This window comes from Formica exsecta, unplaced genomic scaffold, assembly GCF_003651465.1.
Source record: "Formica exsecta isolate Colony F162 unplaced genomic scaffold, ASM365146v1 scaffold192, whole genome shotgun sequence".
Classification (NCBI taxonomy): domain Eukaryota; kingdom Metazoa; phylum Arthropoda; class Insecta; order Hymenoptera; family Formicidae; genus Formica; species Formica exsecta.
Window position 1 is genome coordinate 520,116 of NW_021849218.1, and position 23,335 is coordinate 543,450.

The window sequence follows — 23,335 nt, forward strand, 5'->3', positions numbered from 1 at the left end:
CAGGGCATTTCGCACATTTGCATATACTTATTGTTAGATAATCTTTCCGGAAAAATATTTATGCAAATATTAGCGAAATTGAAACGTCCACTTTAAGATTTTATATTTGTTATTAATTAATTTATTCTACGTAATAATAAATTTGGAAAAGTGAAAATTTTTAAAATTTTTATTTTTGCTGTCTCACGATATATTCATTATATGTTATGTATACGTTATATATTATGTCAATCAACAATTGATTCGTAAAATCGTTGAAATGTACATGTTAATATATAAAATATTTCGAATCGTGGACGCTTTTTCCTTTTTTGTCCATTTAAGAACAGCGGTTTTCAAGCTTTACAGTATTCAATCGGAATACGTTTTTCTCACATCTTCTCGCTTGAAATGGATCTTTTTATAAAAATTGTTAAATCGAAGACTATTTGCTTTTACCACCCCATAAAACTCGTAAGCCTCATTGAAAGTGCGCGAGATTTCGATATCGATTTTCAATTTACAGAATATATATATATATATATATATATATATCTACATTGCTGTGCTATTATCATCACCGCCAATGTTTATTGTAGTAGGAAACTTCTCTGATCGTTCGAAAAGAAAATCATTTCCGTCACTGTTTTTCCTTTATCACACACTCGAAATGTGGATGCTATTTATTATCAGCTTTTAACCGATGTGCAGAGAATTTGCACAGTTTTACCCACTACGAGGGAACGTTTAGAGAAATTTAATTTAGTCCGAAATATTTCTGGCATTTTATGACGTTGCAAAGCTATTCAGAATGTTAGCAAGCTCTGCGAGCAACAAATTGACATCTTGAAGGGGATTAAGCGAATTTTTTTACTCTATGAAAATATACAGTAATATACGTATCGCCTATTTGCTTTCTGGGCAATCTAGTTCTTATGCCGAATTGAATGAATTCTCTGCGCAGAATTAGAGCATGGATGATTAAGCCTTACCCGTCGCCTCCCAAGTAAGAGGTTTTATCAAGTCGCGTCCGCACGATAGGAGAATTTGAATAATCGGATAATCCGTACAAAAGCCGCCAGGAGTACCGAACGAAATATTAATAACCGCGTGATATCGGCAAAAATGTTGTCGAGTAACTTTTGCCGAGTGAAACACGCCTGCACAGGCGTAGCCTTCGGCGATGCATTATCCATAATCTCCGGGGATGACGTCGCGGGATCTCATTAGCCGATACGGCTAAATGCAAAGCGAAAGCATGGTCCGTGCTTGATCGTCCGCAGAAATCCGAAATTTGCCACCGACTTTGATCGAGCAGAAACCCGTGCTGAATGTGACGTCCCGTCCCCAGAAATGCTTTTTTAATACTAGAAACATTTTTGCCATTTTATCCTTGACTTTGCATTATGTGAAGAAGTTGCTGTTAGACAAAAAAAACTTTTTGTGCTATTTTTTTTTTATATCTCTTTTACATATATAATATATATACCTATATATATATTTGCAGTTTTGTAGAACAAAATTACGGATTAAACTGATTAACAAGGAAACGTCCGAGTTGGTCATTGTCGAATATTTTGCATTAATCAAATATCAAATATGTCGAATTAATTTCTATTGGGAGGGAGAAGGAGGAAATGATTAGACTGGATAAATTCGATAATTTATAATAGAGAACATCTTCTATATATAAATTGTTTGAATTTTTAATCTTAATTTATATATATTTCTAATACCGTTTATTCTATAATGTCATTATTTTATATATTTAAACAGAAAAAAATTTTTACAATATATTTATTTTAATTGATTCACTCATTGTCAGAATGATTGTTCGATAGCGAATTGTAAATTTCTCTGTAAAGTTATAATGATATTATCTTTCACCCGACGGTGTGATAGTACAATAAAAAGCCGGGAAAATATAATTCCGAGGAAAATCAACCACGTGTTTCTTTCTCCATGGGACCTGGGAAATTAGTATCGCATATATACGTAAGTGCGAGTAACGATGGAACAGTGCCGACGGGGGCAGTGAGAAGGGTAGTAACGAATTGCTCAGGTCAGGAACAACCGGGTCGGTCTGCTAGCTTCTTACGGCTAACGTCTTGTCGAGAAACTCGTCGAATTTGCAGGGAGCGTTTCTGAGAGCGTGGAAGATATCTTGTCGCGGAAACAACGGTTTCTTACGACCAGGGCGTTGCCAGTACAAGTTTACTCGCATCGGAAAAAGTAGTTCACTTTCAAGAAAAACTTCTAGCTTTAGTTGATCTCTTCTCCAAAAGATTTATTCTTTTTACTCGTCGAAAATCTTTTTAATTAATATTGTATAACTTCAGAATATATTTTTGTTAATTAATATATAACGGTGTTTTTTTTAAATTTATTTTGTTATTCAGGATATAATCGTTTACAAATTTTACAAATACATAATTCACGTTTATTGTAAATTGTAGTACCCGTGTGACAAATTACATCTAGTTTTCCGTTTAAAAGTTGCTACAGAATCAACTTTTAATGAAAAAAATTGTGAGCTGCATTGTCTTTTATTTTTAACAATATAATTTAATGGATAAAATAAAAATTCAAAAGATCGGATTTTAGTATAATATATTTGCATAGTAATTTTCTTTTTCTCTTCTCTCTCTCTCTCTTCTCTCTTTTCTAAAGATTTTTATCTTCTAATCTTAAATTTTCTAAATAATTTATTAATTTTTTTTTTGCGTATTTAATTTATATATTAATTTATTCTACAAATAACTTATTTTAAAATGATAATAATAATATAAAATAATATATGTTGATATTCAAAATTATTGTAATTTGATTTTATTATGTTTATAAATGTATAAATTCAATGTACATACATTAAATGTGCTAATCAACTATTGGTAATTATTGTGACACATTAATATAAATAATACATATTTGCAATATAAAAAGTGCAATATTTAGTACGGACATTAAAGGACACATTATCAGTAAAATATCTTATCTATAGATGTAATAAAATGGTGATACGGCTCTTCCTGTCGATGAATACATTTCAAATTAGAATTTTAGATAAATTTAAATATTGGGTTAAACGGAAAGTTCGTTTCGTTTTTTACTAACAATAAGAGATGAAGACCGAAAAAACGGCACGAACTTTCCGTTCAACCCAATACAATCAAAGTGATTGTAGTTCGCTCCATAGGTTTTGAAATAAACCAATTAATAATCAATTTCAAATATACCGAAAAGTGTTTTTTCGATTATTGACGGTTATTCGAAAACCTATGGAACGGACTACAATAACTTTGATCTCATTTGAAAGATAATTTAATTCTCTACAAGCGACTGCAAATAATATATATTTACGCTTGCCTGTTTTGCATGTAGGATATCATAAAAAAATATGTAATGTATACGCCAGAATATCTTTAATAATATTTTAATTAATAAATTACGTTTTTTGAATGAAGTAGCATATTGCAAAATAGACGGTTTAATTCCAGATTATAATTTCGAATATTGAAATATATTTGTGTATCACGTACAATAAATTTCTCTTGATTCTAATAATGTCAAGCGTGCCAAAATCGCTTAAGAGTTTTTAATTTGCAATGTATATAGTTGTATATACTTGCATCTTAAAATAATATCAGCAAATATCGGTACATTATTTAACATATTTACATTTACTATTCGTAACCCAATATTCTTAAGGTTAATCTATGTGCCATCACTGCTATGGATACATATAAATTTTACGTAACTGACGCGCGTTCTTATGTGATATCAATATATGGTCCTTTAATACCTCATAACCCGGTATCGTAAATGGCGTTGGTTCACGTGCGACCTCGCTTATCTTACATCCGCGGTGCGCTTGTATGAGGCGATGAGAATGGGCTTGTTTAGTCCTTCACGTCCGATACATAAACTGGTATCATTCCAAAGAGAAAATAAGTATAGGAAGCAAAAGAGTATTCTTTACCTACATCCATGCTAAGATATCACTCACGATGTCATTTAGTATAACATGATGGCTTATATATTTCTAGCTAATAGTTTGATTAAGTCATTGATTGACAGACACGTTAAATTAAAATGACAAACAAAGAAAATTATATTAATTTGTAGAATCAAACATTGATTTCGTTCTTTCTCCTTAAATCTCATCCCCGAAATACTACATCGAGATATTTTCATGACCATGAATCTTTCGCGCTTTATTTCGGTCACACCTGTCTCTTCTTTTGCAATCATCCACACTATTCGCGTCGTCTATACGAGATTCACACGTCCAAGAATCTATCGGAATACCATGTATTACTGGATAATATGGGCGGGATTTATTATTTGAGATTTATTGTGGTTTTACGCGTCGCCCGATGCGTATAACCGCGCTACCGAGTCTGGCGGTGACAAATTACGACTTTTCTGAGATATCTGTTCGATAAATTGCGTTTTTTATTCTCTCGTAATTTTATTTCTAACGAATTTATTAAATACTTTTCTGCAAGAGAGTTAGTGTTCGGTCTTTACAGTCTCATGATCTCCGTATATCAACATTTTAATTTTTAATTTAGATCTGAATCTTTGATATGTTTGTTTTTATATTTACAACTGCTTGAGATAAAATAGCAAATGTTTGAGATTGATGATTTTAAAACAAAATAAAAACACGAGATGGAAAATTGATTTCCATGTAATGTTGCTATAAAATTAATTTATAAAGAAATGTTTAAATGTGAAAAGATTTTACGAGAGGTAATAAGTACTTGGAATTTTTTAATGGTTATTTTATGTTATTTTATTATATTTTATTTATATTTAAATGTTGTTAGTTATTCAATGATTTCAATTATCCATTTGATTTTTCGTGCGAGATCTCGTTTACACAATTAAAAATTTTTTAATTAAAATTACGAAACATAAACTTTCTTAGAATTTATACTTTCAATTTGTTGATTATTTCAAAGAGCAGGTATACAGCTTGTTTGAGTATCGCAATATATAGTACGAACAAAATACTTTTTGTTATTCTTTGTACATCCCGATACCAGTCCCTCAATTAGAAAAAAGCCGCGATTTGTTCGCATCTTATCGAAAACAGCGCTGAACTTTATCGCGACGAAACCAAGTTCGAGGGTTTCTGTGCAAATAGTCTTCGGCATCGTTTGCCACCGTGTCCTTAATCAACTTATAACCCATGGTAACTTCTGCCAATTAGAAACATATCCCGCGGGAAAGAAGGTCGGGATCGCAGCCGGTGCTGCGGGGGAGAGAAACTTTATCGAATTGTAAATCGTCATCTGAAAATAGCGCTCGCGCCGACCATTGTCCGTGCACTTACGACTTCCCCAGGACACCGGCGGGTATTTTCTTTCTCATGCTTTTCGGAGAACGGAACCGCGCGACCGTTGTTGTTTTTATAATCTCATGAGGTATCCGACGGATATTGTAAAACAGGGTGGAGCGATGGACTTGAGGTACTACATAGTAAAATAACCTCCGGTGGTGCTAGTGAAAACATTATCTTAAATTGCTGGCGAAGTTTCGCCAGCTCTTTTCAATCGCGATACCAATACCGATCGCTTAGTACGTCACGGACCATGTTATTCAAGATTCAACGAATTGATCTTGAAGCTGCCTGGCGAACCAAGAGAAATATCCAATGGTTTCATTGTTTCTATATCGATTTTACACAATCACGTTGAAAGCACGACTACTATTCTAATGGACGATGTTCTCAGGAATAAACAAAGAGAAGTGATATATTGATATGATATATAATATTATTTATTGTGTGAAAAATAAATATATATACATAATATTTTAAATTATGACGTTAAAGCGTAAAATGCAAATCTGAATCGATAGTTGCAAAGAAATGCTTAACGAATCGTATGTTAATGAACGAACGATTACGTGCATGCATATGTGAAAACATATCACGAGTGATTCTTACTAAAGCTTTTTACCATGAATGACAATATAGTTAAATGACTTTCAAGAGCTTATATGCAAAGAACATATACTGATTATTCGCGCATTAAGCATGTCTCTGCCCGCCTTAACATCGCACGTTTTCTTGGTTGTTGGCCAACGCGACATTACTTTTGCATATATTTGAATATAAGGCTGGCGGAAACGGTAGAACATTAAAAAGTAGCAATGTCTTTTTACTGCAGCTTGATTTCTGGGCAGACTCACAGCAGACGCAATTTGAATATCGCGTCTTAAAACTTTATAAAATACACATCTACGTCTTACACAATATCTCTTTATTATTCAAGTATATTTATATATTCATTGTATTTTTATCAGCCCATACAACTTTTTTCTTATATTAAAATAAATTCTATAATGTAACAAATAGGAATAAAAAGTACATTTTATGTATTTATCGCAAAATTGATCGAAAAATTTCTCAGGCGAGCTTCGCGCGACCCCATTGAATTTACTGCATCATAAACCATGACTCCATGCACTGCTTGCAATTGCTGCACGATGCATCAAAAGCTTCGTTCAAAGTCGGCACTTTGTTATCATTTTCCAGCGTAACACCTGCGTCTACACGAAAGTACTGTACGAGAGATGTACGAGCCGTCAAAAATCTATATGTATCTACCACGCGGAACAATAAATTCCTATCATGATGCTTTTTGTGCATAGCATTAAATTCTGTTGTAATAATATTTTATGTAATCAATATATTAAATGATTTGTTTTGAATTACTGATTGAGAGAGAATTTTACAAATGTATATTTATAGTTTACGCGAAATTCTAGTTTACTGGGGAGATCGACGATGATGGTTACGCAAAATTTTCTATTGAACTATTTAGCTACTTGGCTATTTAAATCCCCGACACAAAATTAAAATAACGAAAAATATTTTTAAACAATTATTTCTTTAAATATTAAAAGCAACACGATGTTATGCGCAGAAGCATGAAGTTTAATATGTCAACAATATTTCCTCATCTTCGCGGCAAATAGACAGGTGTCTAAAGTGATAACGGAAAAGGATTTACCGCGACGGAGTCCGTCCTTCATTTCCACTACGGCTTCGCTGGCCGGCACTGTCTACAAACACACCGGCCCACTTTCCCGCATGGCTTCGGCATAATGAAATGCATCGCTCTTTGAGGGTTTAATCCGATGCAGATTAAAACCCCGGCCCCCACCCCGCCGTGAAACAAATTGCAGCGCAACGCCGCCGCAGAAGGAGGCAAGGGCGTTGGAGCTAATCCGACGCAAGGCTCACAGCTTTTGTACCGGGAAATGAACGGAGACGTCTACGATGAGAATAATTCGAAACTCGTCGAGACTGCACTTTTCACCCTCCACGGAGGATGTCGAGCTTTGCTCAGTGTTAAATCTTATCGCGGGTATATTTATTTTTAATATCAACTGATATAAGACAGTTTCTATCTGCAAAAATTCATTTTTTACGCATGATTTATTTATAAATTATATCCACGCGAGGGATATCAGTATTACAGAGGCACATCAAAAATGATTGAAGCAAAACGTTTTGCGCGTCGTCTCGCATCATCGTCGATTTTATTTTGTAACAGGCGACAGCAGAAAAAAGAAATTGAGCGGTTATCTACCCTTAACCTTCTACCCGGCCATCAACTTCTTTCTACCCTGCTCCCGCGGTATCATACTCCTTCCCCTTCTCCTTCTCTTTCCTATCTTGCGTCGGCGTTGCTTTTCCCCTTCCTCGCACACACATATACACATATACCGGCTCATTCATTAAGTCTGGAGAACGTCCTCGTAATCTGTATAGGTTCGTCAGTAGATGTGTACACGACGTGCCGTTTGTTCTCCCCTGAAACTCGAGATGTCCTCCTCGGATAACATGGCGAGACCATGATGGCTAGCACACACAAATATATATGGAGCTCGCGCACACTTGCGCGATCACGACATGAAGCGATAGAGTCACTGAAAGATAATGAAAGCTTATACCCGCGATCTACGGCTGCAAACGAGACGAACGATTGCAAGCTTTGACCCGGCGTGAAAAGCTTTTTTTTTTCTTTATGAGAAACAGCATCTCTTATCTTCAAGTGGCATTGGATTAGAGGACTGACACGCAAAAAGCTATCCAAATCTGAGATTGGCGTCATTTTATTCTGTCAGTCGACGATTACTTATTCACTCACTTTCTCTTTCTTTTTCGTGCAATGAAAATTGAAATGATCGAAGAAATAACGAGTCGTATGAATAAAAATGAAGAGCAAGAGCGAAGTGAATACAATAACTTTTGGACCCTTTAGAGTATTTTTATACAGGCTATTCCAGATCTACGGAATTATTTTTCTTTATCTATGGATTCTTTAATTTAAACTTTGAATGAAAATGGAACGAATTGTACAACACATATATGTAAATCGCAATCTGAATGCACTCGTGAATCATATAGTAGACAAAACTAATTTTAGCAAAGATATTACACATACACAAGCACAGTATGTTATGTAGTTGGCCGTAACATTGTATATTTATTCTTGTAATATACAACAAACTGAGCAAATGTAAATGTCATTATATTATATTTTGAACCATAGAATAAGGTCCCCAACCGAGTTAACTGTATTTTTACAGAAATATCTGTTTTTGCAGGTGGTAAATGTCTCTTTTATGCATATTTTCATTCAGCTTTTGCCGTAAGCTTTTACAGAAAATAGTGAATACATTTTAGTATAAGAAAATATTTGAGAATTTTTACTTACTTTTGCGAGACATTTCTTAATAAATAAAGACATCTCATTTTATTCATATAATCTATTAGATATAAAAACAAAAAAAAATGGATAAAATTATCATAAGAATGTGTATCATAAGATGCGGAAAACTTTTCTGAATAATTTTTCAAAAGTATGTATTTCTATTGTAAGTCGATAGAAGCCTCTGAAATTCTGAAATTATATGATTCGGAATACTAAATTGTACCGGTTATTTAAAAAGGTAATTAAATAATTTTAATTCAGAAACTTATTACTAATAGATTATTATTATTAAAATAAGATAATGCTGCATCAATTTAACTTAATTAATGGCATAGAACTGATCATTAAAGAACAAAGCATGATATTTCTCTGTTTAGCTGAATTAAATTTGTTACAAAATTTAAGGATATTAAAGCAAATCACACTTTTGTATAGTCCCATTGTTACTAGAGATTGCTGTATGAAATTCCTGTTTACAGAAACAACTCCAGAGTATATTATATGTCGCCATTTTATTAATGTAGTTCTAGTGCAGTTGACTATTTTGATAAACAGCACTATAAATTTTATTACATTGTTACAATTGTAATATTATATCAGCAATAGAATAGAATACTTTAATCAAATGTGCTCTGCAAATTATTAATATGAGATTTATGACCTGCTTACTGACCAATTAATATTTTGCAAATGTCTCTACAGCTGTGCGTAACATAGATATCACGCGAAAGTTATTAACGCAAGTTGCGAATATATAACAGAAATTAGATATTCAATGAACAATAAATTGTATGATCAATATATATCGTAAATATTGACGAACGGTATTGGCCGGTTTAAATTCTATATAAATATTATATTCATGCAAATAAGCATTTTATACATTCTTATAATTGCAATCAATATAACCGACACGTACGTATCTTCTTTTTTACGGATTCAATTATTGTAAAAAATATGCGACAAATTACAGAAAAAAATTCAAAAGAGAAAAAGAGTTTTTATAAATTGATGAAATGGCGTGATGAAATAATCAAATCCCAACTGTATGATTTTCCTAGTTAGCAATACGCACGTGATGATCGTACCGGGAATTATAAACTTTATTTGATCATACTAACAATGGGAGAAACATTGTTAATTTTTGTTCGCGTTTTTACAATTAAAGCAAAATATAGAAGAGTATATATTATCGATAAGAAAAATTGTTATTTACTGATTACATTGAAAATTTTTATTGCTTAAATTTCGGTAGATTTTCTCTCTCTTTTTCTTTCTCTCTTGCTCTCTTTACATATTCTATATTATATGTATTATTTTATACATCATTTACAAGAAAAAAAAAATAAATATTGCTTTTTCTATCACAGCTTATCACACTAATACGATAGATCGAAATAAATTCGTTTTAATTGAAGAATTTGGGTGATTAAACCGCTGTAGAAATGTAAAGAAGTATGTGTATTAATTCATAATACATAAGTAAATTTAATATCGCTATATAGATATGCATGTATTGTGTGTGTATGTGTGTATTCTAAATAAATTAACATGTCCGCAGCGGGACCACGGTAGTTTATTGTTACATGCCTTTTGAGTCTTATGTCACTAAAACAATGCAAACAATCATCTTCTACAGTGTGCACAAGTACAATGAAATTAAATACGTTAAAATTGTTAATAGTCAGCGAATACGGTAAAGAGTCAAACAAAACCACCGAGCAGATTAAGAACAGAAAAAAAATAAAAGATTGTAAACATCGTGCGCTTCAAAGAGTTAATGTCTCCTGTTGTCATGCATAGAAAGCGGGTCCGACGGTTGAATATCTTTTGTTTTCTATCCATAAAAACTTCTTTATATGATCCAAGATAAAGCGGCTTCGCCTCTTTATATGTGTGTATAAAAGTCTTTTTATGCATGTGTTAAAAAAATAACAAAATATTAATAAAAAATTCAGAAATATTATATGTTTTTCGGCACGTTTGCACATTGCGTACTTGTTAGTTCTATCCAATTATATGCAAAGGCATCATGCAAGTAGCATTAAGTTGTATCTCAAATGCATATCCGATCGCGATAGACGAGATTAATAGCAATGCAGCATTAAATTTTTTCAGATATTTCCCGTCATGCAACCGGCGTGTGACCCAGATACTTTTATATACGGAGCGAGAGAATTCGATAAGGGGAGATAGTTGAATCTCGATTTACACAGCTTAAAGGGTATTCGTATATAAGTTCTCGGGCGCCGTCCTTTGTACATCATCACGCGACGTTCGGTTCATCGACTTCCCTAAGCCGTATTTCTCCCCGAGCGATGATGGGAGCTTGTTGACCGATGTTAATCGATAGAATCACAATCGGCTGATCTCGTATTCAACGTTCGTGAGCCCACCGTTGTGCGCGTTACGGGGGTACGCACAGTGAATACGCACGCGTACGCACAGCCATCACGCGCGCATTAACGCGCACGCCGTGTACCGTGCGCACGCCAATGGGGGTTGCTCTACGCCGGTATCAAATAGCTGTTACAATTTACACGCAGTTATATGTACCACCGAATTAAGCTCCGAGTCCTGCTAATTGTGGTTAAGTTTAATTCGCACGGACGTGCGCCCCCCTTCCCTCTCACCCTGATGGGATGGAGAATGGCGAGCGGCGGCTGCTTCCCGTTTGACGCGCGCCGCTCTACCTGCCAGTGCCGCTTTGCGCTGTGGCGTTTGCAGCCCCGGTGTGTATCCGACGTATAACCGCTCTATATCATTGTAGGGTACACACTGTATATGTACACGCGCGTATAATTCCACGTCCGTCGATACCAGCGGATTATCGGCCAATAACACCGAGGAAAATCCGTATCTAGCTTCCTGCGGTCTGCTCTCGAGGCTTCAGCTTCGTCGACTTTCATTAAGCGATCGTAATGAGGATAGAGAGAGAGAGGAGACGAGGTTACCCGGTATGAGACGCAAATGATAAAAGAGAGAACAGACGCGAGAAAGAGATGAAGCGGGGCCACTTAACGAATCATCGATAAACAAGCGGGGACTCCCGGCGTCACATCGCCACGATCGCCGTCGTCGTAATGGAACGGATAAATATACACGGAACCCATTGTTTTCCATCCAGAAAGATCCTTTTGAAGAGACATCGAGACTAGATGTCTCTCAGGCTTGTCTCGTCTATATAATGGTTTCTCCCCTAAAACTACCAACTAGTCGTCCACTCTGTTTTTCGTCGCTTCGTCAATTCCTGTATCTCTCTCTCTCTCTCTCTTTCACATTGTCCTTTATTCCCTGACGCGTTTCCGGCGTTCGCTTGTATTTCGCACACGTTTCGCTCCCTTTCAATCCCTCATTTCCATCCGCCCGTACACCCTCTTTCTCTCTGTCCGTGTTTCCGCGTTCACTTCGTTACTCGTCAACCCCATGACCGAACTTCAGACCTACGCGGTCTAATAAAGCTGGTGTATAGTATGCGTATACTTGACACGAGCACATCAATGCACATAGACACACGGATACACGACACACATTATCGCGAGCCGCCAGTTTCGTTTTGCCGATAGTACACGATAGCGAAGCGCGTGAGATGCTTGTCCACTTTACTGAAAGGAACTGTGCTCTCTACAGCCGGCGGTAAATTGAAGCTGATACCGTATAGTCGATTCAAACGGCTGACGAGTTTATCGGGAAGCTTAACCGGTCGCTAGATACTACCGACTTTAACCTAAATGCGCCGGATGTACAGTTAGAGACAAACGACTAATACCAGTCTGTCGTCTGAGCCCCGAGCATAACATCCAGGAAGACTTAAACGAGATAGTTGGCTAAGTTGCCTATATAAAATGAAATGAATCAGAGTTTAACCGATAGGTTACGAGCTAATTTCTGAAACATATTTTTAAAGCGATTAAAAAAATAGAAATTTATTTAAATCTATTATAACATACTCGACCGTACAGCATATATGAACTGTCATTCAAAATTAATATCCATTTAAGACGTAATGAAGGCTCCACGCTGTTGCAATTTAAAAATTCATCGGCAGTCTCCGTGCAAACAAAGAATTAGTGATGAAGTACGTCTATAGATTACGTATTATAGGAAGGTCACGATGACGCGGATAAAAATTCAGATTAATGTACACTCGGGAAATTTGCTCCGGCGGTAATATATTTATGCGGTGGATTTTTAACTGCCGCATAAATCTCCGCTGCTTTCGCGTTAAAAAGTCCAAAGAAAGTCGGGAAAGTCGTCAGAATTACATCGAACATCCGAGCTCACTTGAAATAGCGCGAACTTATCCAAAGTTATAAGGCGAGGATTCGAAAACTATCACGTTGCCCACCTGATGGTATAGTCATAGACTTTCGATGATAAAGCGTTCGTTATTGTACGAAGAAAGTGTTTCGACAATTGCGAACATTGTGCCGTTATCGTCAACGAAGTTAAGGCGTACGGATGTCTTGAACGACGCGCATTGTTAAGATAATATTTTGCGAAGTTAAATTCAGCAAAGATTTTTGGCCCGTGTGTAACTTTCCAAGACGATGGAGAGGTCACTATCTAACAGATTTCCCAAGCTCAGCCGAAACATGCTAAATTTACTGTGAGTTGCAGACGGCGGACTAATACCCACTCTCGCGTCGTCCTCGACGTAATGTAATCCTGCTGGGTTATCCTTTGCTCAAGGAAACTTGCAGCTGGTGTCCCGCACTTTCAAAACACGCTACGATGCGGACTCTTCTTTAATTTTCCTTTGGATAATAAATTATTTCCTTGCTAATGAGTTTTATATACGGGAAATATGTCATGTATCTTGTTATATAGTTACACAGAATGTCTACTTCCTGGAAAAACGTGGAAAACCAGGAATTTCCAGAGAATTTTTAAGAAAAATTCTCTCTTTAATAATTTCGTTTTTATACTATAAACAGTCTGCAATCCGCCGATAAATCAAGTTGTAAATTATGTGTTTAAAATATATTATAAATATATATATATCTACACATAAATATATATATATCTACACATCTTTATTTATATATCTAATATATTAACAAAATATTTAAAATGCAGTACATGTTTTTTATTTTAAGTTTTAATGACAAAAAATGGAAATGTTATGTAAGTTAAAAATCTTTATTTTAATGAAAGCTATTAAGTTTTTTTTCAGTACATTTGTAAATCTAATACTTGAAACTTAAGTGGATTTATGTTTTTCTTTCGTATGAGTGAAAAGCATTAGAAAACGCGTATAATGAAAAAACTTATTTTAGAAAGGTGCACCAAAAAATCTTTAAAATATTCTCTTTAGCTGGAATTTTGAACAAAAATATCTAGGAAATTTTCAGGAAATTGTCGCTTACGTTTTCTGTCTCTCCCTCTCTCTCTTCTTTTTTGGCATATTTTTAATATTAAAAATTGTCCGACTTTATTCTGTCAGTGTCAAAAATGACAATTGTTAGATTCATGAATACACACATCAAGTTGACAGTGACGTCGCAATAACAGCAGATTGTCTCTGCCCCATTACAACATACTGGTCATTATACTACTGCATGTAATGCATGCAAATTACATTATAGTCATCATGTTGCTGCAGTTACTCGATCAACTTTACAATTCAGTTTTGTGTGCTGTGTCTCTTCCGTAACTTTCATATAAACGCTTTTAAAAGTTTGCTGACACAACGGATTAAAATGCATCTGTTAACAACATTGTTGCTTTACCATGTATATCTTTTTCATTAACGTTATAACAAAAGGATTATATGACTAATGAACAGAGATTAATTTTAAAAAGTTTTCTATAATATACTATAATATAGCGAAATTGCTGTAATCAAGAGTGTGTTATCGACATACGTTTGATATATAATTTACCAATTAAAGGTAATAATTGTAATGTTTCAATAGATTTTTTGCACGAGTCGATTGCAGAGCAAATACAATGAAATAACCTTCTTCGCGCCCGAGTAATAGTGATTGGCACAATAACTAATTTTACTATTCCTCTAACAAAACGTAACAAAAAATAAATAGACGCAGATTTTCTTCGAAAGCTTTTAAAGACGCAACGGCGTATAGAAATTAGGTAGCAGTGCGCCAGCAATCGAGTATCAAATAGGACTAGCAACAATTCGCATACGGGAAAGGCAGCATTAATTACCTCCATAAATCAAAACGTTAATGCACGGGCGCGCGGCTAATTGCACGAAAGACCATGTAACACGCTTGGTCCCCCGGACTGGCCCCGAGGAATCTGAGATTCACGCGACATTCACCGAGGAATGACAGCGTATCTCACTGTCGCGTCGGTGCGCCACGCGTGCATCCCCCGATGTTACGTCCGAAATTAATTCATCACGTCTCGAAAGGGAGGGAGGAGATGGCACGTATTGTTTCCATACGGTTCGTCTTTGAAACAGTTTTATTTTTAGTCTCTCCGCGATGCAATATATCCCTCTCGCGCCACAATCAAGGGGCAATCGGATATCGAATGAACAGACGATGAACAATGACGACGGGATAGAGATTGAACGCGGGCGTGTGAGTTGAAAGCGGAATGCGCGCAATAGGCAAAGAGCAGCTTTTGTCTCGCAGTGTCTTATTGCGAAAGCTGTGGCGGCTTTGAAGTCGCGCACGAGAGACAAGGAGAAGGAACAGAGCGGTGGAGGAGGGTTACGACTATCGCGCAGTGACGCAGGACGAAAGGTAGGGAAGAAGAAGCAAAAGGCGAGCAGAGCACGGACCATCCCCGTCCCTCTGAGCTTTAACGCGAGACAGCGCGCGACAAAGGAGGAGACGGGGGGTGAGAGACAAGAGCCCCCTAGAGGGTTCAATCGTCGTGGAGCATAAAGCACCGACGGCACACATCGACGAAAAGATAGAACGTCGCTTAAGCGTCGTCGTGACCAATGGCCTGGAATGCCTTCTTTTCCGGTATCGGGCCAACGATGCGTTATACGTCATAGCCGAGTTACACGTACTCATAATTTTTCGAGGGAGACGGAAAGAAGATCACGATAGAGAGAGAGAGGGGGGGGGGGGGGGAAGAGAAGGGGGTGGCATGGACCGAGATGCCGACGAAGGAAGAAGAAACAGGAAGGGCGCGTGTGTTGCTGTTGCAACCTCCCTCCTTTTCGATAGGACACGTTATATCGACTAGATCGATCTTACCGTTCCTTCGCACCGTCGAAATATCACGAACGTATATCGGCTACGTAACATCTGCGCGACTATTTGTTCTAGGTCACACGCTAAATCGCGACATGGTCACGTATAGAAATATCTTCGGCATCAAGTCCCGATGACGCGACTTGTCCTCCGTTCTTATTGTTTTAATATAAGTTCGGACTTGTTTCCGATATAGCGCGCGCCTTGTTACGTAATTTCGAGAAAAGGCGCAACTCGGGCAATAAATCACATTCTCAAAGTTAAATAAGATATATATATATATGATTGTACACGGGATAATATCATCATCTAATGTTTAACAATAATTATACAGACGTCGAATAGAGAGCGTGTCGCATGACGGTCAATGGCTGCGCTTTATTATCGTAGCATTCGTTTCTATATCATTAGTTTTATGGACGTGTCCTCGATCCCGCCTTGCTCTCGAGCTATTAACCTCCACCTTTATCGGTATCTATCCGCTCTTCAGATCGACCTCCCACCGTCGCCGGCACAGGGGGGGGGGACCTACTCATAGGTCACCGGTTAATACTTTACGAACGCTTTCCGTCTAGAGGAGAAAAGAATTCTGGCTGAAGAAAGTAGGTTACGCCGCCATCGGATGGGTCGCGATGACAGCCCCGCCGTCATGATTCGCGAGCGACAGTTGGACCATATCCCGGAGATGATGCACGAGAATACGCTCGCATACCACGGCACCATATATCTATGACGGAGCGATAATACCCACGGTGCGGGGAATGTCTCTGCCTGAAACGACGACGACTACCGACACTCGGATCGATGAGCACACGGAAAACAGAATGGATAATCACACCTATACTCTCGTGAATAAAGTCTCGCTAGATTTCTCTGACATAAAGAAAAAAAAAATTTCCGATATTAGGAAGATGGAGTAAAATTTGTTTATTTATCACTGCAAGCGGTGCGACAGTCTATCGAGAATTGCAACCGTTTGTTGTTTTCTAATTATCATCGACAATTGAAGATTTTCTCATTTAAAACTTGGTAATTTTTCCTATCTAATCGTAAGGTAAAAAAAAAAATTTACACATGATAAATATTTTATAATACTTTTGTAAAATGTAATGTAAATGCAATTTTTTTTTTTTAAATCTCTACGCATTATATTCAAATATTTCGTAGGTGTACGAAATATTGGCGTATAAAGCTGCACATGATCGTACCTTACTCCATTCCGTGCACCTGTCGCGCGCGCGGACGACAAAACCATATTTCAGGAGAGCACACGGGATGGCTCATGGTATAAAACGATCGAACTACTCTGTACAGATCCGTATTCCGCAATCAGCCTCGGTTTCTGTCTCCGCCAATCGGCCAGAAGAGAGCTCGACACGGTTCGTGGCCCATAAAGTTTAATCGCCGTTATTTCGCGGAGGATATGTATCGCGCCTCTCTCGGGCCATTTGTGTACGCTCAGCCCTCGTACAGATAGTAACTCGTGAGCTAGACACTTTTAAATATCCCGTCCAACACGTCCCCGGATATATCGGATTTTCCGCGATCGCGGTAGCCGTTGACCATAGCCCGAGGCGAAGTTCGCGAAATCCGTGGGGCTATAAATTTCACGGCGGCACATGACGTCGGTGGGCGCCGGCGTCGCGTCGAGGCGCCATCGATACGAAAATTAATCGAACATCCGAGAATTGAAAGTAAACGACTTCTGGGTGGAAGCGGATCATAAATAGAGCTGCGGAATGCATTAATAACCGCGGACGTGCGCGCGTCCTCCTCGCGCGTTTACGGGCCAATGGTAATGGCGATGATCGTTTGTCCATTGGAGTGACGTCTCCGTTTTTATTGCCGCTTTATATCCACTATCGTATTATAGTTTGCAAGATTTCTTCGTACTCCGCAGCGAGGGAAAAAAAAAATCAAGTAAATCTCTACGCATTATATTCAAATATTTCGTAGGTGTACGAAATATTGGCGTATAAAGCTGCACATGATCGTACCTTACTCCATTCCGTGCACCTGTCGCGCGCGCGGACGACAAAACCATATTTCAGGAGAGCACACGGGATGGCTCATGGTATAAAACGATCGAACTACTCTGTACAGATCCGTATTCCGCAATCAGCCTCGGTTTCTGTCTCCGCCAATCGGCCAGAAGAGAGCTCGACACGGTTCGTGGCCCATAAAGTTTAATCGCCGTTATTTCGCGGAGGATATGTATCGCGCCTCTCTCGGGCCATTTGTGTACGCTCAGCCCTCGTACAGATAGTAACTCGTGAGCTAGACACTTTTAAATATCCCGTCCAACACGTCCCCGGATATATCGGATTTTCCGCGATCGCGGTAGCCGTTGACCATAGCCCGAGGCGAAGTTCGCGAAATCCGTGGGGCTATAAATTTCACGGCGGCACATGACGTCGGTGGGCGCCGGCGTCGCGTCGAGGCGCCATCGATACGAAAATTAATCGAACATCCGAGAATTGAAAGTAAACGACTTCTGGGTGGAAGCGGATCATAAATAGAGCTGCGGAATGCATTAATAACCGCGGACGTGCGCGCGTCCTCCTCGCGCGTTTACGGGCCAATGGTAATGGCGATGATCGTTTGTCCATTGGAGTGACGTCTCCGTTTTTATTGCCGCTTTATATCCACTATCGTATTATAGTTTGCAAGATTTCTTCGTACTCCGCAGCGAGGGAAAAAAAAAATCAAGCTATTCGACGTTGTCTCGTAGCCAATGATTTATTGATGCTCAAAAAAGAAAAAGAGTGTGTTTATTTCGACGTGTTTATTACTGCATTGCGAAATGGTTTTCTTTCAACCGTGTCCACACAATTTGATATTTACAGGCTATCTCAATCATTTACAAATAATATAAGTGCACCACAAATGCAGGAAAATGTTCATCATACACATCGATTTAGTTTTATTTCTCGACCTAAAATTCCGTACAGCTAGATGCCTCAAATTGCGTATTATTTATCACTACTTTTGGCGCTGTATGACAGTCTTCTTCGTTTTATAAATGATGTCGTATAACGCGAAAGCTCTGTGACGTGTGTTGGGAGACATATTTACTGAAATGAATCCCGTTCGGACTATTTACTCGACGACTCTTGACAGAAACTACCAGAGGACTAAGGTTGTTCTTACAAATGTTGCGAATGCGATTTATACAAAGAGACAAATCGCGTGCAACATGCACTTCTCTTCTTAGATGCAATTTATACCACTTAAAACGCTAAGTTCTATGATATATCAATTTAAAGATAAATTTCATGCAATTTTAGATAAAAACTTTAAGGATACTTTAGAATTATAACGTCACGCAAGCTATAATATATAAATTGATAATTAATTATTAATGTTAGTTATAAATCAATTTCATTTGTGCATTATTTAATATTAATGTATTATATATATAATTTTTTAGTTACATTAAGTTATATTTAACAAAATTTTAATTTGATATTTAACCGTCAAAATATTTATAAGTTTGAAAATTTTAAAGCTGCGAAAAGCACAGAGGTAATGGTTTCCATTACATTTTCATTAAGGAAAATTCGACTTTGATCTAAAGCAGTTGTCGTTAAAATATGTATTTAAATTGTTTCATTTGCCATTCCAATGTAGATTCTTTAATAGGTTTTGAGTCAGTCTACTATTTAAGAAAATTTGAAGGATGCCTGGCGCAATTTGTCGAATTTCAACATTATATATCTCAGCAATTCATCTCTGAATTAAGTTTCTATTTAAATACAAAGCAAAGCTTGCTTGAAAATGACTAAAGAACAAAACATTGTTTGTAAAATATTATTCGTGTAAACCCTTTAATTCTCATTTGCTTATGGCGTAATAACTATCGATTTCTCGATATTATTAAATCTGCATACTTATAATTTAACATGTCTTTTGACATTTGTGACTGAAATGCAACGCTAATAATCTCGAATACTCTTTATATATGCTTTTAATAATTTATTCGTTGATTAATTGAAAACTTGATACAGAATTCTATGTGCTAATGGCGCCGTGTCGGATTATATACATTATTTATGAGAATATCAATGTGAATGTTAATATTAAAATAAAAAATTTAATGATAGCTCAAAAAATATAGTCTTTCATGTTATTTTCAATCTTTCTTTTAGTTTGTCATGTTTTCTTGTATTTTTTAACATGGAGAGCATGAAGCAATATTAAATCTTTTAGCTTCGCACGTACAATACTGTAATGCGAGTAAGCATCAGCTGCTTGATCAAAGTATACCGAAGATGTTACGCTGCAAACTCGAGTTTGAAACTACTTCGTTAAGTATTAACGCGACCGTAAATTAGTATATCGTACACACCATCCCACATATCGTTGTAATCTCCGTGCTGTTGAGAAACTGATTTTCAAGCTGATATTTTCGATCCATGCGCACACATTTTGCGAATACCACTTTCGAATGCTCGTACTTGTGCATATCAAGCGACCATTTGACAGATTGTGCACTTAAGGGTTTTTACACGCCCACCTACACCCGAAATCCCGTCAGAAAATGCGAATCGCGAGCCTTACGGATCGCACGGCGAAGCGTAACCTGACAGGGGATCAAGACGAGGAGTTCGTTTTCGACCACCGCCGCGAGAAAGGATCTCTACTCCCCTTGATTCCTCCCTACGAATTCTAACGTACTTCTTCTTCGCACCTGAGATATATCTTTCCAGATTCGGGACTCGCGCAATCACGCTGGAGTATCTTGATTCGCATAAATCTCTCGTAACTCGCAACGGATACGAAAGAGAGAGAGAGAGAGAGAGGGAAAGGGAGAGGAAAAGAGAGGCTCTCCCCTCGTGACAAGTACACGCGTAAGGAAAGGGAGAGGAACGGGCGGCTCTGAATACGGTGTGGGGTACGACTGAACAGCGCCCATGAATTCAAAACAGGTTGAAATACCCCGGATCTCCACCATCGCCGCTAACGCAATTATGCGCACTGACATTCGCGTATTCTCTTTATTGCTGCGTGACGCGATGCGGACCGATTATACCTCACGTCTGGCGAAAATTACGTTTTATTGGCCGACCATAAGGTACAAACGCGACTCTGGGACTGCAAAAAAGAAGATTAATTATTCATAATGGATACGTCATTTTAAAGTTGAAACGCAAATTTTGCGACACACGCGGTACACGCGATAAGCGAGATTGTTCGGATAACAGCGGGGAAGTTACAGCCGAGGAATTTACAAAGGTTTCCCTTTGATGATCATTTCGGAATTCGAAAGCGAATGCATTGAATGATGAAATTTCTAGGTATACTCGACGACACTGATTCTTGCGTTTAAATATGTGCGAATAACTTTAAAAGAATTTGTGATATCCATGAAATTCTTTCACATTTTTACGTTCCATGTAAAAATCTAAAAAGTGTATATATATTAATGAAACAACTATAGCGAATTAAAATGTTTTACTTAAAATGAAAAAAAAATCTAAAACTGAAACTATTTAACGTGACATAAAAGCACATCAAATTTCATAAATATGTATAATTTCTATTTATTAAATATTTGTCAATGATAGCCATTCGTTTTCTAGCTCTCATGAATTACACAAGGCAATCTCGATCATCTAGAATAAGCGAAAACTAGGTAATCATGAGAAGGACGAATGTTTCCTCTTAATCGAGATCTACTAGTGCGAACTATAGTTGGTTATGGAAGCAGCTGTGTTACTAAGTCTCGAAATCGTATACCGGGATCACCGCTAACCGCAAACTAAATCCTTTGACGGATCAAAAGGATCTTATCCTTCGAGTTGTTGACCTTTGTGACACGATATGCTCCTGCTATTGGATACGGTGTCAGTAACTTCGGTGTCGTGTAAGTAATCAACAGCGACGCGCATAATGCCCCTTGTTACGGATTAGTACGCCCGATAGCATTGCGTATATAACTGTCTTGAATGCCAGTGATCATTCGGATATAGCATTCGCTTTATTAAACAGAATATACACATAGGGTAAATTGCACCTGTCCACTGTAAAAGCAGTGTTATGTCTAATTATCAAGAAAATGAAAGGAAAGTCCTTTTTTTTATTTTTATGGATATTTATAGTATATTGATTCTTTATGAGAATTTAAAAACTTGAATTAATGTACGTGTTGATGAGATTAATTAAACATTTAGCATCTTATTCTATTTGCAAAAACGGAATGTCATTCTGAAAAATTATAATAAAATTCATAAAAATTGCGCGATATTAGGAATAATCATTTGATGATCATCTAATAGGATATAATCTCACGCACAGATCAAGAGAAAACATATTAACAAAGAAGTAAAAGAATTGTGATTTTACAATTTTACTGGATTCTAAGATCTCATTAAATTCTCAGTGCAAATGACAGGCGACCGGCAAAAGGAAGATTACGAGGCGTTATAAATCACTCTTAGCAAGATGTATATTCGCTTGAACGAGGATACGGGCTATGGATTCCTGCTCAAATCCGTTAGTCTTCCGTACTCGTACGGCACTCTTACGTAGCGCAATTTTCGCGAAAAGGAGGCAGGGAAGAGAGCTCTCGAGTGGCTCGCAACTCGGAAACGAGGAGTGCCAGTACTCTGGCCGACCCGAAAGCACATACTTCCCTCTCTTCCTTCTTCTATCCTTTCGCTTGCTATACACCCGGCTCTTTACAGTTGCTTCCTGTACACTCGCATATATAATTCCCGCAGCTTTCGTTACACAACCGCTGTTAGTATTCTCACCTCGTACAAGATCGGGCCCCTCACGATTCGGCGGCGTAACACGTCGTTCCTTCGCATATTCTACGAACACTTAGGTGGTTTGTACATATTGTACATACATATATTCAATGTATGTTTAGAGCTGTTTGTCTCAAGTTTTATTTTCACTCTGAAACATTTGATAATAATTATCTTCTCATATATGTATATGTATTAATAAATATATTAATAAATTAGATATCTTTATCGTGTGAGAGGAAAAGTTTATTTAAAATTAAAATTTACTCTGTTTTTATTTCTTGAATTTAATTCGTCGAAAGTCTTTATTTTTCAATTTTATATAATTTCATCACTACTAATTTCTCGAAATTGTAGCAATCGCCATTTTCTTGTTTGATCTGTGGTATCTGTTGTTGAAAGGACACATACGGCGAGTCTGGGGCACTCTGTATACTCTACTAAATTGCATGAACAAGCAGAGTCTGAAGGGCGGATATTACCACGAATATGCCATGATATCACGCTCGTAGTATCTCAGAGGTTTATCATGGTTTCTATTTTTGTCTTTTGAATTCTATTTTACACATTTTCCATTGTATCAAGAAATATTAAGAGATCCCATCATACTCTATTACCATTATTACTTATTCTCTCCTCTTAGAAGATAATCCGGATTAAAGTTAAAAACTCGTGATCCGGAGACAGTACG

General features: G+C 37.2%; 1 protein-coding gene across 1 annotated transcript in view; it reads left to right on the forward strand.

Annotated features, from left to right (window-relative positions):
• The window catches only part of LOC115233966 (platelet endothelial cell adhesion molecule-like), a 142,260-nt gene that overhangs the window by 94,716 nt on the left and 24,209 nt on the right, over nucleotides 1-23,335 (forward strand). The gene's annotated exons all lie outside the window — the stretch shown is intronic.